The sequence below is a fragment of the Anoplolepis gracilipes genome, chromosome 8 (assembly GCF_047496725.1).
Source record: "Anoplolepis gracilipes chromosome 8, ASM4749672v1, whole genome shotgun sequence".
Classification (NCBI taxonomy): domain Eukaryota; kingdom Metazoa; phylum Arthropoda; class Insecta; order Hymenoptera; family Formicidae; genus Anoplolepis; species Anoplolepis gracilipes.
Window position 1 is genome coordinate 12,077,689 of NC_132977.1, and position 18,893 is coordinate 12,096,581.

The following is an 18,893-nucleotide window of genomic DNA, read 5'->3' on the forward strand; positions in this document are numbered from 1 at the left end:
TTAAATTATAATTATAATTTTAACAATACGATAAAATATAATTTTATATAATTATAATCACATATGTTATATATCTTATATTTATATTATATTTGCATTATTAATTTTTATAAGTTTAATTATTAAGTTTTGTCCATATATATTATAGTTAAAATTAATATTTTTATTCATTTTCTGATTAAATATATAATAGTATCATAATTATCATTATGTAATTATGTATTATGTATGTGTATGTACACACATTCACAAAAACATGCCCGTATGTTTCGGACAACGCAGATACTCTACAGTCAATAGTTCTTCAGTCAGTAGTAGCACGATAAGCAAATAGCCAGTATATCTGTCTATGTCAAAGCGGATAAAGTTTTTGATGAACTAAATGTATTCATCCAAGCTTGACGTAGATTACAAGTACAGTTCGAGATAAACACCCTATCGTGATCGCAAGTGTTGTGAAAAAAGTGAAAAAATTCAAAGAGAGAAACGCGCGGTTGGAAATACGAGCCACATCCACGAAGCTTGACCACGTCACTTTAAATTGATATTTTTGCCCATGCTCTTCAAACAATAAATTTTTTTTTATTACATTTTTTTATAAGTTTCTAATTTGCCGTAAAATTGAGTCATGCGTATAAACTTGCATTAAAAAAAAATTGCGAATAATTGAGGCTCCTAGATCAAGGTTTGAAATGGACATTAATCAATATTAAGATTTTAGTGTTAAAAAGATTATTAATTCTAAATAAAGATTTAAAAGAAAGAATAACCGATTAAAAAAGAAGCAGACATAAAACTGTTAAAATTAATAACTTTTTATATATAAACATAAGCTACTTTTTTATAATTATTTTGAAAGTCTATATCTTAGAAGTGTATTTATTTTTACAAGTTCAAAATTTATTACAATTTCTTACTAAGAAAATTGTTTTTAATTTTTGAATAACAATATTAGTAGAAAATTCGTAGAAACTCGAAAAAAATAATAATGGTATAGTTTTTTTAAATTAATGAATTGTCAAAACAATACTCATTTTTTACGGAACGTCCCATACATACCACACATGCACATATACACTACGCAAAAAAATTAAAGGGTCACTTTCTTCTATGTAAAAAAAGGCCAATTTTCAAATAGTTGCAATTTCCTTAAAATTAATCGGAATAAGATCAACAAAAAAATAGTTTCAAAGCTTGAAGTTTCTAGTTTTAGAATCTTTAAATGAATTCAAATTCAAACAAAATTACATTGTAAGAAAGCGACGTCCGTCGAAACAAATTCTTCAATAGTTTGTTCAAAAATATCGAATTAAAAAAAAAATCCTAGCACAATTTCATTAATTGTATCTTAAAGAGCAGAGTTTTAGCTTTAATTTCTTTTTCTAATAAATGTTCTATGATTTTTTTTCGCCGAGATATTCATTATTAAAGCAAAATCGAGCTATTGAATTTGAATGCTTATAATTAGTGAAAAAATGATCGTAAAATAATCATTAAAAAAACAATTTAAAGAGAAAAATTAGAACTTTAAATTGCTCTTATCATTTTTTCAATTATTATTCATTTTTAAAGCGTAATATTACTTAAAAATTAAGTAAAAATTACACTTTTATCATTTTCTATTTAAATCAATGTTAACAAAAAACGCTAAAATTTTCATGAACTCTACAATATTTTCAAGCAAAAAGCATTCCACTTATTCGTACAAAAGGCCGAAGCATTAAGTTTTTTCTACACATTTCAAAAATTTAAAAAATTTATTTAATGATTCTATAATTAGAAACTTTATGCTTTAAAACGCTATTTTATTGACCTCATCTTAATTATTTTTAAGGAAGTTGCAACTACTTGAAAATTGGCTTTTATAGAAGAAAGTCGCTCTTTAATTTTTTTGAGTAGTGTATATATAGGATAACACACAAGAACGTTAAAAATTATTCGATATACGATTGTTATTTAAAAAAAATTGACAGAATAAAAAAATTAAATTATTTGAGTATGAGATCTATTAGTATCATTAATATACAGTACAAAAATTATATAAAACAATTTAATAATCAAATTTTAAACAAAAACTGTAAAAACGTTGGTCGGAAACGTTTAATTATCAAATTGCTTTAAATAATTTTTGTATTATATGCTAATCAAATTGATTGAAAGTTTCTTTCATTATTCAAAACAGTTTAATTTTTCACTTCTACCCTTTCAGATAACAACCAAACAATTTTAAAAGCTTTTTAATTTGTTCCTTTAATGTTACATGATTAAGGTAAATTGAAAGCTTTATTTTTGAATATCCACAAATAGAGAATGAAAATAATTGTGAATCAGACACGATAAACAATTCGTAATTCTGTTCTCTTTTCAAATGTGATTTATTCATTGTTTATATTCGTATATTTCGGTTTCTTACATAAACCATCATCAGCAGCTGTCAAATAATACATAAAGTAATATAACGTGTGAATTATAAAATTGAATGTATTTATTATATATATATATATATATATATATATATATATATATATGTGTGTGTGTGTGTGTGTGTGTATGTGTGTGTGTATACAATTACAATTAAAAATGGAAAATAAAATTAAGATAAAGAATATAAACATTTTTAGGTGATTTCAACCCTTATATGTTATTATATAATTATTTTTTGTATTTGAATCGCGAATAAATGTATTATTTTTTTCTCACACGTCGAATCAGGATTTTCGTCACCGTGATTGCTAATTGGATTACCGAGCTATTAACTCAGGCAAGTAAGATTCCCCGGATAAGTGTTGATTTCCCGACGAAGTTTCGCGAAGACGAGAAACGACGATGCTAGTAATTAAGTGATATATACTCTGTACGCAATTTGTGTACTTAAAGCTGAGCAATTTAAATTATTCGAAAAAAATCTTAACTTAATTTTGTCAATAAAACTTCAATCATACTAATAATGAAAAAAACCATCGAATGGGAAACATTAAAATTTGTAGGATAAATAAAATTCTTAAAGATAAAATTAAAATAAAATTAAATAAAAATAAAATCCTTAACAAAAATAAAATATACATAAATAGTTCTTAATTCAAATGTGATTTATTTATTATTTATTTTTTTTTTTTTTACTTGGATCGTCATCAGCAGTTGTCAAATAATACATAAAACATTATAAATAATTCTTAATTCAGCAAGCATAATTTTCGCCTCGTCACGTCGCGACGTCAATATTGCTTCTCGTATCATCTCAATCGACTATTTCCACTTCCAATTCTTCGTGATTCAATCGGAAATAGAAATAAAGACGGCGGAAATACAGGATGCGCGTGGATATTCGAGATCTTTTACATTTCTCTCCAATCTCAGGAAAGCAAAAGGAAATCGGTGATAGACTAATATTAGCATCTTCTTCTCTCTCTCTCTCTCTCTGCCTTTTTCTTGGATTTTCGTACATCCTAGTTATCTAGTTATGCTAATTCAGACATAAAAAATTGGAAAATCGTAACGCGAGTTATATTTGCGTTCAGACTCAATATGTTGTGTGTTATGTATGGCGTTTTACATCGGAGAATATATGGGCGTACATATGTGTCAGCGACTCGCAAACTACGACTGATATATCGTCTCGCTTTTACTAAATATTAATCCATAGCTCTCTCTCCCTTTCTCTTGAAGTTGCGAATGTGTGAAATTCGTGAAATCTCTCTGTGAATTTTCGGACGAACAAAAATCTTTTGATTATGTAAATATATTTTTGCATTCTGTCTTTTATTTATTTGGTTTAAGTATATTAATTTAAGTTTATAATTTTTAAAAAATTATATATATATTTTATATAATATATTACATAATTATATCTTATATATATATTATATATAGGTATTTTTTACATAATTTCTTTTTTAAATAGAGTAATACAAGGCGCTAATATTCACACGAATTGGTCGATATTTTTTGATTAATTTCTCAATAATTATTGCGAAAATCGCAAAATGGTAAAGGACTTTTCTATTCAGTTTAAAGCGCTCTACCTGTTCACGAGCGTTGATTCAATCTTTACCGGACACTCTGTATAAATAAGAAAATTCAAAGAATTAATTTGTTAAAAATTGGATTATACATATGATATAAAATTTTATTTATATAAATTGTTATTTAATTTATAATTATATCGTATTATTATATATAATATATATAATTATAATTTAATATATATATATATATTTAATATATATAATTATATTATGTTGAATATATTGTTGACAAATTATTTCTGAATTAATAGAGCTTATAATATGATTTGAAAAATAGTTTTGGGAAGATTATTAATTCAGCTTTTGTTTCTCTTGCATTATTTTGAATGTTTCAGAAGTTCAGAATTATTCTTACAATTAGTTTAATTATCAGAGCATCTTTATCCTTCTTCTGAAGAAAGAGGGAAAGTGATGTTTGTTATAATTTTAGTTATTACTCAAGCATTCTCGCATAAAAGAATTTGAATGTTAATATCTGATTGTTAATTTTACAGTCGTTTATGCGTATTAAATCGCAATCAAATCCAGGTAAGTCCACATTTGATCGAAGCGAGTAAAGGATTTGTTAGCCACTCGAGATCAAAGGATTTTCTTTCTTTGATCGCAGTTGCTCGCTTACGAAAATTTGTGGAAGGATCATAAGAAGATCATCTCTTCTCACTTTGACCTTACGTTTCACAGAATTACAAGCTTTGAGTCAAGCCACTTATTCTTTGGCTTCTCCTCTTATCTTACTTCTTTAGAATTCTGCTGACCTTTTTCTGTCGTAAACGAATAATGCTGGTATGAATATTGTTAAAAGTTTTGTTGATTAGAATAAAAGAAAAAAAATTGTTGAAAAAGTAGAATTATATTTATACTTAACATTAATGTCATTTAATAGCATGCACATATATAACTTTATTTTATATTAAGTATTATTAATGTTAAAATTTATTTCTCACATATATATTTTATTAAAGGAAAGTTAATTAAAGTTAATACAAAATTCTATGATTATAATTAATTTAAAAAATTTATTTATTAACAATAAAATTTATTTATTTAGTTATTCAGTTATTTATTTGTCAATAATAAAATTAAATAACATCAAGTGACAATTAAAAGATAAATAGATTTTTTAATAGAATAAAAGAGAGATTTTTAGGCAAAAAGCGACAGCTAAAAATTTGTATATTATACTTTTTTTTTAGTGATGAAGGTGCAAGAGAAATCTAAAATAATTTTTAATGTCTGTAAAGAAAAGTTAAACTGCGAAAAATAATTCTTTCAAAAGAATTATCGAGACAACGTTCCGTTGTACAAGAATTTAAAATCTCTCTTGTTAGGAGAAATGCAAAATTAGATGAGCCTGTAGATTAGTGTGTATATAGGTCGTGCTTAAGTAACGCTGAAAAAATGTAATTAACGGATAATGCGGCTGCATACTCGTTTGTCGCCTCATTTCGTTCCACTTTTTTTCATAAAAATACATCGATATATGAAGTGCCTTACGTGCAAGACCTCGTAATCTATGTACATACAATAGACCTCTAATGTCATTAGCAGCTGGTTTAAGTCAATATTGAGATTGTTAACTTTAACATATTTTACCTTCTTTGTTCTTTATTGCTTTCTAAATTTTTTTTCTTTTCTTTCATTTTTTAAAATCTTTCTTAATGGAAATAAGTTAAATAATACCAAGTCGTTAGGGATAAAAATTAAAAAATATGTAAATAAAATGATAAATTTTTTCAATTTTGAAAGCCACTTTTTCTCAAAAAGAAAATTTTTGCACGATAACATTTTATTCTAGATTTTTTATTTATTTTTGTTTAGAACATTATTTTTGACAGTGTTTTTGATAGTAATTAGTTTTGATAACGTTTATTCTTTAGATTGTTTTATTGTACACTATATAATTATTTAAAATGTGTTAAATTCTTGAGCTAAAGTAATTCTTTAATAATATTTTTTACATTAATGTTGTATAAAATATATACTAGTTTTAAATAATAATTGTTTAAATACTAAATATAATTTACATTATAATTTATCATTTATATAAAGCGACACTTTATATAATTGCTCGTTAAACTTCCAAAGAGATAATTTTGTAGCAATTTAATATGATGAGAAATATTTAATGTATGCTAAAAAATGTGATATATTAAAAAATTATTTTCATGATAAAGATAATAAGAGTCCTTTCAAGTTACATGTTGTATATAGAAGCGTTATATTTTATTGTTTAGGATTTAAGTTTGTTTTTCTTTAAAAATTACGATACAAAAAAATTGTATTAATTTAGAATAAATAATATTAATAATTAATTATTAATATAAAATTATTAATTAATAATTAATATTTATTATTAAATTTACAGGATATATTTTTTGGATCAAATATATTTAAACATACGAAGATAAAAACACAAATATAATACTAAAAATGGTACAAAATATATCGTGTAAATTTTACAAAACAAATCTTAATTTATATTATTTATTAATATGTATTATGCTTAATTTTTTATTCCTAACTGGTACAATTTCTTTATCATAACTTTTATAAGAAAGACAGGTAAAACAACATTTTTTTGTACATGTTTTGCTTGAGTATATGATAGTTTTTATTAAGATTCTAGCTCGTAATATTGACTAGAAACATAAAGAATTATCACTATTAAGGTATTTAATGAATATTTAACAACGTATGGAAAATTATCTGCGTTGGTGGATTTTCGTGGATTGTCGCTTTTTCTGCTAGAAAATTCATTATTATTAAAATTTATAGAACGGACCGACGCGCATCAGTTACCCCTGGTTATCCAAATTTTTTGAAAAAATATTCCAGACCGCACCACGATGATGTCATAACAGCTTGTACATTTTCTGGTTACATTGTATACGTATGTGTGTGTTATATGGAATGCATATCCATGTTATGAATACGTATCGAGGCCGAAATTTCGACTGGAATATTGAATTAAATTCATCCGAATGAGAAATAATCATGGTCACACGATTTTTTTTTAATATTAGGGCAACAATTTTTTTTAACATTAAAGTTGATATCGCAAGATACAAGATAAAAATGTAGAACTTCCAATATAATGTTTGCCTTATTACATTGAAATAAATTTTAAATATTTTATTCTCACGTTAATAAATAGAAATTTAATTAGTAACTAATTTTTTACGGAATTTTAAGGAAAAGTTTTAAATAATTATCCTTGTTTTTAATTCTATTCAGAATGTAGATGGTCGAAGTGAAAGAAAAACTGATAATTTTTGCTTCTTTTTAAAAAGGGTATACTTTTTATGAGTTTTTCCTACAATAAAGCATCTCGTTGACTGGATGGGTGATAGATCTCTGTGAAACAATTAGCGTTGCTGGTAATTACACGAGAAGATAATTACCAGAAGTCTAACTATTCTATGTCGGTGGCTTGTCAGATCTTGCAGAATAAAACGCAAAAAGTTTCAACATGGACATTGTGTCCATAATTCACTTTTTCTACCATTTTCTATGGTATTATGAGTAGAAAAAGCTCTTTCGAAGTAAATGACGGAAAGCGCGGACATTTTCCATGTCTCTATGATGAATATTTCAATTTAGTAAAATTTGTCACCAATAAATATTTTTAAAGCTTCCAATTTTTTTTCACGTATTAAGTGTTATTCTTTATTTTATTAAAAAGATAACAATAAAATAATATTAAATATAACTAAAATTAATGTTTTTAATTAAACAATAATAAAGTAATTGATATCGGTTTATTAATTAAAATGTAAAGTTCTCATGTCAGTTACATAAAATTCTCTCCACAAAATTGATCGAAGCCATATACCTATAATATAATATAAATAAATAAATATATATATATATATATATATATATATATATATATTTTTATTTATATGTAGTACATATATGTTTTCAAACAATTTTGTGAAAAAATTTCTTTATAACTCAGAGCTTTACATATTAATATATAATTTGATGTACAATATAATTTTGGAAATTAAATCTATAATTTAGTTCCAACAAAAAGAAAACAAAATAAAAAAACTTTTTAATAAAATTTTTAACAACTATATACCAATTTTTGTAAATAAAGGAATAAAACGGAAAGAAAATAAAAATAAATAAATTATTTAAAAGTGTCTATTTTACAAATCAATTTTTATGTACACATATAATTTCGCAGTACAGACATTTTAAATTTTTGAAAAAGTAGAAGATAGACTTGGAAGACCGAAGTGTTAAGTTTCTTTTTCTTTATATTTCAAAAACTTAAATTAATGATTATTGTACGATCATTTTTTTCATTAGTTACAAGCGTTCAAAGTCAATAGCTCGATTTTGGTTTAATAATGAATATCTCGGCGAAAAAAATCATAGAATTCGTTAAAAAAAGAAATTAAAGCTAAAACTCTGCTTTTTAACATATAATTAATGGATTGTTTTTTAATTCGGCAGTTTTGAAACGCTTTTTTACTGATCTTATTCCGATTATTTATAAAAATTGGTCTCTCTTAAATGGAAGAAAGTGGTCCTTTAATTTTTTGCGTAGTGTTCTAAGAAAATTCTGTAATTTTTTATATTCTGTGATATTTTATTCTTTATTATTGTATCCTTTATCATTTACTATTATATATTTTTTAAGTGAAAGCCAGTAAATGAGCAAATTCTTTCTTTTTAGCGATTTTATTAATAACTGACAGTTTCGTATACGTTTCGATTTTTCGATGTTTTTTTTAATAATTTACCACAGCCTTGTGTCTAGATCACGGAACACGACTTGGATTTCTCGCACACCAATGAGGTCATCACCACTCTCTCCTGTCATCACCGACATTACTTTGCAAGACTTGGAGACGAGGGTGATTCAGGTTCTCCCAATTACTCTTCCCTTTTATTACAGATATGTAAGTGATGTCATGTTGACGATTCTCCCCTCGATGCTCGAAGACACGTTAAGAACATTCAACTCATTCTATTTGAGATTACAGTTCACGATGAATAAATTTGATTGGCAACTGACTCAATTTCCTTGATTTAAAAATTTACTGTGGAATGTAACTTTATTTTTATTATAATCTGCTAATTTTAATTTATTTTTTAAATCATTGTGCGTAATACTTATACATATATTTTTTAAATTCACGTATCACATGAGCATCAAAATTTTTGCTACAACATTTTTTATATTTATTCCCGAAATTATTGACTATGAGTTTAGTGAGCCATAAAAAATTCAGTTTATATAACCAATGATTAAAATATTACGTTTTAATTCTCACTGAACAAAATTACGTAACTTTATTCATTACCGCTCATCGGAATTTTGTTTCCTGCTGATCAAATTGTATTGCAACATTGTGAATTATCACAACTGGAAACAAAACAGGTTTTATTGTATATTGTCATATTATCGTAATTACGGTGCTAATTGTGATGTTTCGTAATTCGATATTCCATATTGAAATAAACTGAGTCGAAATTATTGCGATTTTCAGCTCATTGTCAGCTAAAAGTACTAATTCATTTCATTTTTTATGATTAATTTTATTGTTGCTGTTATTATAAATATACTTTAGTTATATTATATCTATTTATTTATTTCTTCATTTTTATATATAAAATTTATATAAAATATTTTGTGATGAACCAACTACATTAATATGTCATATAATAAAAAAAATATATAGATATGTACACTTATAGTGTTTAACATTTTTTCCAATTTCGAAGTTACATGTTAGGTATTTTATTAAAAAAACTCAAAATAATTTTTATATCACAAAAGAAAAAACAAAATTTACTTATAATATAAATTATAATTATATTAAGAAAGATTCAGATTATCGCACAAAAGACACTGATTTAATGTACAATATTTTGCTGCTTTGGAAGATACTGAAGTGTAAAATGCACAAAATTATAATTTTTTATTAGATGTAGGTATCTGTGTATATGTAATTTTTATATTTTGTCTATAGGAGAAGCAAAGAAATAATTTGCAAGAACCAATGGAAACTTGAATAACTTTTCAAAAAGTGTCTTCTTTTGGAACAATAAATTATAAGATAATTTATCGCAAGAAAGTTTGTTAAAACTATGCCATAGTAAAAAGAACGAGCGTGAAAGAAAGAAAAAAGAAATACAGAAAAAATTATGATCAAAAGTATATTTTTTTCTTTTCTTACTAAACTGATTTCACTTTTATCTTGAAGAAATGTAATAATTTTCAGTAAGAATTGATGATGTAATTTGACTTGAAATGATGTTGTAATATATATGTATATATACTTATTTGTTTATTTACTTTAATGATCAAATTTATATTTTAATTTATGTATAATTATTAAAACAACGAGAGATAAATATTTGATTTTTTTATTGACAGTTTATTGAGTTGTTCTTTATATAAATTTATACAAATCTCTATAAAGTATTTTTATTTAATTATAAATAAAATTATTTTATTATTGCATATATATAGGGTATCCCATTTTAATTCCTCCAGTCGAATATCTTGAAAATCAAGTCTGGGAGAGAAAAATGTTTCAGGCAAAAGTTGTATGGTTTCGAGGGGGCCATAAGATGGTACCATTGGTCTGATTTTGAAGAGTCATTTGAAGGTCACGTGAAGGTCATCTCAATTTTTTTATATGCCCCCCCCTCTATTTTTTGTTACATAATCTTGTAACTGACTTCGAAAGCTTTTCAAAACACTATGATAAAATGTTTTTTTATTAAACATTTTTCGAATTATAAGGCTTCAAAGTTGTAATATTTTGACATAAAATACAAGATATCTCGTAAAATATTCATTTCTCGATTATCTTACCCTAATACTTTTATGCGCAGAATAATGAGACAAATCAATTGGTGTAAAGAAAACACATAATTATCTTTGAGAAAAAATCTGAATTTGCAACTAGCAGTTACACATTTTTACTTTAACATAATTATGTGTTTTCTTTACATCAATTGATTCGTCTCATTATTCTGTGCATAAAAGTATTAGAGTAAGATAATCGAGAAATGAATATTTTACGAGATATCTTGTATTTTATGTCAAAATACTGTAACTTTGAAGCCTTATAACTCAAAAAATACTTAATGAAAAATACTTTGTCATAAGTGTTTTGAAAAGCTCTCGAGATGAGCTACAAGAATATATAATGTATATATAATGTGTATATGAATATATAATAAATATGTAAAAATATATAGGGTGTTCCATTTAAAAAACTTGAAGTGATCTTCGCGTGACCTTCAAATGACTTTTCAAGGTCAAACCAATGGTACCATCTTATGGCCCCCTCGAAACCATACAACTTTTGTCTGAAACATTTTTCTTTCCCGGGCTTGGTTTTCGAGATATTCGACTGGATGGGTTAAAATGGTCCACCCTGTATATATATATATATATATATATATATATATATATATATATATCGTGCACATAATTTTGCATATTAAAGTTTATAATTACTATACAGTTATTATATATAGTTATTATACAGTTATAGATTTGGCACAAGCTTTTGTCTTCGAAAATTTGCGTTTAATGAAAGCGGTAGTTTTGAATTAGATAAGTTTGATACTATGCGTTACTATTACTATTTGCCATTAATTTATTATTGTATCAAAATACACAAAGTCATCAACGATGACTATGATGACAATTGTGGCATCGATGTCGACGAGTATGACCGCGTTTTTAGTACAGCTGTTGGAATTGTCAAGCTTCTATTAACGTGGCACGTTAATTACGCGAATGAGGCAGCGCATGTCATACATTTTTTTTTGTTTAATTCACACTATTTAGCCTCGGCTCATGTTGCCGCGATTCAATTTAGACTCCCGTCCTCCTTTCTAAAATATTGCCCCGGAAAACGCGAGGACTGTCGCGCTAAAGCATTATTTATCAATAGCGCCCAATTCTATCAGAAAACTAATAGATACCGATACACCATCTTATTTTCCATTTTCTGTAAAGCGTAATTCGTTCGCTTTAGAAATAAGAAGCGCATTGTACAGAAGAAGAATGAGGGTAGATAGACAAACTCTCTCTCTCTGCAAACAGGGTTGCGGGTAGTTTTATAAATCGCGCGAAAGCGCGGCTTCCTTTCACGCGGATAAAAAAAAAACCACAGGAAAATCTCGCCTCCTTTTTCTCGCACTGCGGAGGGGCGGGGGCGGGGGAGGGGGGGGATGGAGGAGGGAGTTGGGTAGAGATTCACGGTTCGATGGGCTGAATCATCCACTTTGCAACTAGCGAACTCTTGCAGAACGTCGGCAATGTTTGAACAGAGTCCGCGAGCTGACGAGCGGAAGGAAGTTCGAGATGCATTCGACCTGCCTTGGCTAAAATAAAAACGTCGCCTCTCTTCTCACTCCTTATCCTACCCACATCTTTTATTGCTGGTAACTTAAGGGAATTATCTCTCTCTCTCTCTCTCTCTTCTCCCCCACCCCCCTTCCCTCGTTCCTTCCGAACGGGATAAGAATCGAGGGTTCGCGAGCGATATCATCGTTCGATTCCACAAATGTAATTGTTCAATAGATAGATTCTTCGTGGAAGTTTAAAAGAAAGTTGAAGAGCTAATCAGGTGTGTCGCCCATGAGGAAATGACGAAATGGTTCGCCTCGATTTTCTCAAATCCTTTGAGTGACGGAACATTACAAACTTTGAATGAAACGATATTACATATATTTAACAACTGGAATCAAATTCCAGAATGAGATAGTTGCAGTGAAATAATAAAGCTATTATAAAACTTTTATTGAAAAAGTATATATCTAATTATAATTGAATTGGTTTCTAGAAATATAATAATATACAGGGTGTCCCATTTTAATTCCTCCTCCAGTGAAATATCTCGAAAAATATGGAAAATTCGAAAAAATGTTTCAGACAAAAGTTGTATGGTTTCGAGGGGGACATAAGATGGTGCCATCAGTTTGACCTTGAAGAGTCACATGAAGGTCACGTGAAGGTCATTTTGAATTTCTTAAATCGAACACCCTATATATTTTTGCATATTCTTGTAGTAGCTTATCTTGAGAGCTCTTCAAAACACTATGATAAAATGTTTTTTCATTAAGTATTTTTTGAGTTATAAGGCTTCAAAGTTACAGTATTTTGACATAAAATACAAGATATCTCGTAAAATATTCATTTCTCGATTATCTTACTCTAATATTTATGTACAGAATAATGAGACGAATCAATTGATGTAAAGAAAACACATAATTATCTCTGAGAAAAAATCTGAATTTGCAACTAGCAGTTACACATTTTTACTTTAACATAACTCGAAAAATGTTTAATAAAAAAACATTTTATCATAGTGTTTTGAAAAGCTTTCGAAGTCAGTTACAAGATTATGAAACAAAAAATAGAGGGGGGGGGGCATATAAAAAAATTGAGATGACCTTCACGTGACCTTCAAATGACTCTTCAAAATCAGACCAATGGTATTATCTTATGGCCCTCTCGAAGCCATACAACTTTTGCCTGAAACATTTTTCTCTCCCAGGCTTGGTTTTCGAGATATTCGACTAGAGGAATTAAAATGAGACACCCTGTATATATTCCAAATAAAGATAATATCTCTAAATAAAATAGAGATAAAAATTTTTTATCTTTATTAAAATCAAACAATATATAATAATTTAGGAAATATAAATACTTTTATTGTATTAACAAAACATATTTAGAAACGTTTAGAATAATTTTAATGTAATTTTTGCAAATTTTTACATAACAATATGTGAATATGTGTGTGGTGTGTGTGTGTGTGTGTTACATGTATTTTTTTTGTTGTATATATCTTTAGATGAATCAGTTTTAAAGATTAGTTTATTATTGTGATATATTTTTCTGTTTATAAAAATAGCTCGACTCTCTTAGATTCATTTTGTTGTCGAAGCGAGTTAAAATAGTTCCATCCCCTTAATTCTTTCAATGATGACATTCTGATACCTTTGATCAACGTGCCAGATCTTTGATGCTTTTTTGCTTTTCTGCTTATCTTTGCTTTCGTTTCAAGATGTAAGCAGCACTTGAAATGTCAAGGAGCTTTTTCAAATTTATTTTTATCCATCTTTAATGTACTTGGATTTAAAGAGAGACATTTTTTAGATTTCTCTGATTAAATGTAAAACAATCTAACTAAAAAAAAAAATACACATTATAATCTCGAAATGTTATAGAAGAAAAAAATTAGAAACTGCGGTTAATTTCGAAGCATATATTTGAAATAATCAGAAAAAGTTTAAAAAAATAGCAATAAATATTGATTTTCTAAAACTTGCGTAAAAAAAATTCTCTGAAAAATTAAAATACGATAAAAATGAAAAATAATTAAAATTAAAAGATATAAATAAAAATAAAAAGGTAGAGATAGATAGATAGATAGATAGACAGACAGAATTAGTTATTACATTATAACTATATTATACATATATTAAAGTTAAAGATAAAAAATATTTAAAATTGTAGAAATATGGAGAAGGGAGGGGGGAGAGAAAGAGAGTGTAATAAAATCGGAATTGTTTTTATGAGTCACTAAAATGCATTTCTTTCCTTTTTTAATTAATCTAACATTCAACGTATATTTTTTCTTATTTATAATTTATACTAGGATGGCATTAAATATATGTATAATTTAAACATTTAGTTTTATTTTTATGTTAGCAAATAATATATTTAACAATAATATATTTAATAATATATTTTTAACATACGACACACATGAAAGTGTGCGGTACAATTAAAAAAATCTCAGAAAATAAATCGTCGATCCGCCGCCGTGATTAATCAAAAGCCTATATGCGCCGCTTTTAACTTCCTCCCTTACTTAATTTAACCGGCAGATTAATGATCAAATTAATTATTAGAAAGCATTACAGAGGACAAGCACGGTTTTTTTTTTATCTACGTTCTTCTGTTTTCCGTACAGATTGGCTGCAGTTAACTGATCGGAACGGGAGCGAGGAGAACGAAATTTCCGAGATATTGGAACCGCTCGCAGAAAAGTAAAGCTTACAACGGTGAGTACAGAAACGTTTGTCTTCAAGCAAGAGCGAATGAAACGAAAGAAAATACTGTGTATACAGAAGGTGGATCAAGGATTACATATTATATCATTGAACAGAGAGAAGAACTTTAATATGGTTATTAAAAATAATTTATTTAATTATTTCAAATAAAGTATTCTGCTCTATATTTTTAAAAATTTATTGGAAAATTATTTTCACCTTGAGAATTATTATAAATTATTACTATAGATTATTATGAATCATTATTATTATAGTGGACAAAACATAGTTGTAAAATATTGAAATAAATCGCTGCCTAAATATTTTGCAGTGAGTTTTGTCTTCGAACTTGATTATACACTAGGCAAAAAAATTAGAAGCCCACTTTCTTCCATATAAAAAAAGGCCAATTTCAAATAGTTGTAACTTAATTAAAAATAATCGGAATAAGATCAATCAAAAATTATTTCAAAGCTTGAAATTTCTAGCTTCAGAATCTTTAAATGAATTTCAATTCTTTCTATTTGTTACAAAATTAAATTGTAAGAAAGCAATGTTTGTTGATTGAACAAATTTTTTAAAAGTTTCTTCAAAAATAACGAATTAAAAAAATCACAGCACGATTTCATTGAATGTTAAAGAGCAGAGTTTTAGCTTTAATTTCTTTTTCGAAATGTTCTATGATATTTTTTCGCCGAGATCGTACAGTAATCATTAAAAAAGCAATTTAAAGAGAAAAGTTAGCACTTTAAAATGCTCCTATTGTTTTTTCAATCATTATTTATTTTTAAAGAGTAATTGTTATTTAAAAATCAAGTAAAAATTGCACTTTTATTTTTTTTATTTAAATCAATGGAAGTTAACAAAAAGGATGCTAAAATATTTATGAAATCTACAACACTTATAAGTAAAAAGCATTCCAGTTACTCGTACAAAAAGCTGAAGTGTTAAGTTTTTTTTGTACATTTCAAAAACTTAAGTCAATGATTATTGTAGGAATATTTTTTTAATAGTTATAAGTGTTCGAAGTTAATAGATCGATTTTGCTGTAATAATGAATATCTCAGCAAAAAAAATCATAGAATATTCGTCAAAAAAAGACATTAAAACTAAAACTCTGCTCTTCAACATATAATTAATGAAATTGTGCTATTTTTAAATCAATTTTTTTTATTCTTGGATAAACTTTTGAAAAATTTGTTCAATCGACGGACGTCGCTTTTTTACAATATAATTTTATAACAAATAGAAATAATTGAAATTCATTTAGAGATTCTAAAACTAGAAACTTCAAGTTTTGAAACGTCTTTTTATTGATTTTATTCCAATTATTTTTAAGGAAATTGCAACTACTTGAAAATTGGTCTTTTTTATATGAAGAAAGTGGCCCTATATTTTTTTGCATAATGTATATTTATCTTATTATATATATTATCTTAAATTTCTTGAATAAACATTTTCATTTTTTATTACATTTTTTATACATTCTCACAGCCGATGTAGAAGCATTTTTAAAATGATAAGATTAAATCTTCTTTTGTTAAGAAGTTCTTGAGTTACGAGCTGTGAAAGTTATGGTATAAGCGTCGACATTAGTGACCTATATACATTTATGAAAATGATTTAGCTAAAAATATTCTGTAAGAGTGACAAACAACAGAGTGCTGATCTTTGCATGAGGATAAAAAAAATTATTAAGTTAATAATTTTTTTATAGAAATGTGATAGTAACATAAGTAGCTAAACAGTTGTGTATTATCAATTTATAATCATATTACAATTTCAGAGATCTGACAAAAAAATGAGTGAAATCCATAAAAAAAAAAAATTTTTTCAAGAATGATACGACGCATACGCCAAATAATTAAACTTTTTACGAATGCATAATAAATAAAAGTTTATTAAAATTGTTTTAAAAAATTAATAATTTATATTATCGTATAGTATATGTAAAATTACTTACATTACTTAAAATGTTATTAGAATAATATTTTAAATATATCAAAGAATTTAGGAAGAAAAAATTAATGGAAAATATTTTAAATATTAAACATAATAAATAAAGAATTATTAAGTATTATGTATCAATAATACTTTATTTATAATAAGAAATACTAATTTTTAGAGTAAAAAAATTAATAAATTAATTAATGAAAACGTTAATTATTAAAAAATTAATCTTAGAAATAGGACATTAACAGTATGGATTAAGACCTGTTGTGATTTTATTCATTTGCATCGCGAGCGAGCAATACATACATGCAATGCAATACATATTTTACAGCATTTAACGAGGTGCTGCACGCGGGTGTTATATGTTAGATGTTTACACGCGACGACTTAAGGCGATAGACTGGGAGGAGCTGTTTGTCCAGCTTACACTACCTCGGCAACATATTGTATAAATCCTTCTTGTCAAGTAAAATAATCCCACTGGCATCCATTATAAGCAGTGTCATCACAGTTTTCTTTAAATGTATTTTACAATTTTTTACTGTAATACATATATTATTATAATTTGATAAAATACACAGAAAAATATCATATATATATATATAATTGTATAAAAAATTTATAGGGTAATAAATATAGAGTGCTCTTTATTTTTGATACTTAAGGATGTTTAGCACCTACAATCGGAGCAAAAAACAGGCGAAATTGACTTTTCTCATATATCTTAGTATATGATTATTATAAAGATTGCATAAAATCTTATTATTTATTCATAGCTAGAGTGTAGAAATGTATTTTCCAACTTCTGTTGCTTTTTTTTCGGAGAATTTTCGTGTTTCTTAAATTATAATGAGAAACTTTTATCATTGACGGTACCTCGATTTCAACATTACACCACAAAATTTGAATTATAAAAATAAAAGAATTTGTTCGTACAGAGTAATTTAAAATGTCAGAATAAAAATTATAATAGTGAATAATGACGAAATATGGAAGATTTTTAACTATTTCTTTGATAAATTTAATAATTTGTCATTTCTGCGAGAAGAAAGAAATGTGGCAACATGGTAATTTTTCATAAGTTGGTCAAATTGCAAATTGACATATGAGGCCTAATCGCTTCTTGCTTACACGTTTGTAAATAGAGGCTTCTTCAGATGAAAAGATAAGTTATTTAAAATGTCAAAAGAAGACTCAGCCGAATGCTATGTTGCCACGTTTTCACAATAAATAATATGTCATCTCGGATAATAGGACGAAATTGAGAAAATTATATTTAATATCTTTTGAACTAGTCAGTACTTGACCAAAATTATGTGATCAAATATTTCCTCTATATTTAAACTATACTTTTGCAAATTTTGAATAAATTCTTATTATTATTTCTATTTATTTTAGCTCTTAAATCAACACGATCACAGGTTTTTTATAAGATAGAAAATCTGTCATCGTATCAATTTAAGGACTAAAAAGGACAGAAATAATTATATTTATACTTATTTATATAAATAATTATATTTATAATTATATTAATACTTTTACTTATAATTAGATCCACAAACTAATTATATTTATAATAATATCAACGGGTAAATTTAGTACAAATTAAAATCCTTATAACTTTTGATTGCTTCAGTGAATCAACTCCAGGTTTTTTTATAAGTCTCTGTACATGTATCAGAACAATCTGTGCAAATTTTATTAAATTGCTATATTTTTAAAAATAGGTACTAAACATCCTTAACTATCTCTCTTTAAAAATATTTTTTGCAAAAAAATGATTATTTGTGTATCAACACGTGAGTATAACACATAAATTATAAAAATATTACATACTTATTAAATAATAAAAATAATAAAAATAAAAATAAC

General features: G+C 26.2%; 1 protein-coding gene across 3 annotated transcripts in view; it reads left to right on the forward strand.

Moving 5' to 3' along the window:
• The window catches only part of Con (leucine rich repeat protein connectin), a 240,515-nt gene that overhangs the window by 72,075 nt on the left and 149,547 nt on the right, over positions 1-18,893 (forward strand). For 2 of the 3 annotated variants that reach the window (XM_072897622.1, XM_072897623.1), the window contains exon 3: positions 14,990-15,080. The exons of the other annotated variant lie outside the window; for it this stretch is intronic. The gene's annotated coding sequence lies outside the window, so the exon portion shown is untranslated. The remainder of the gene's footprint in view (positions 1-14,989; positions 15,081-18,893) is intronic. 3 annotated transcript variants of the gene reach the window in all.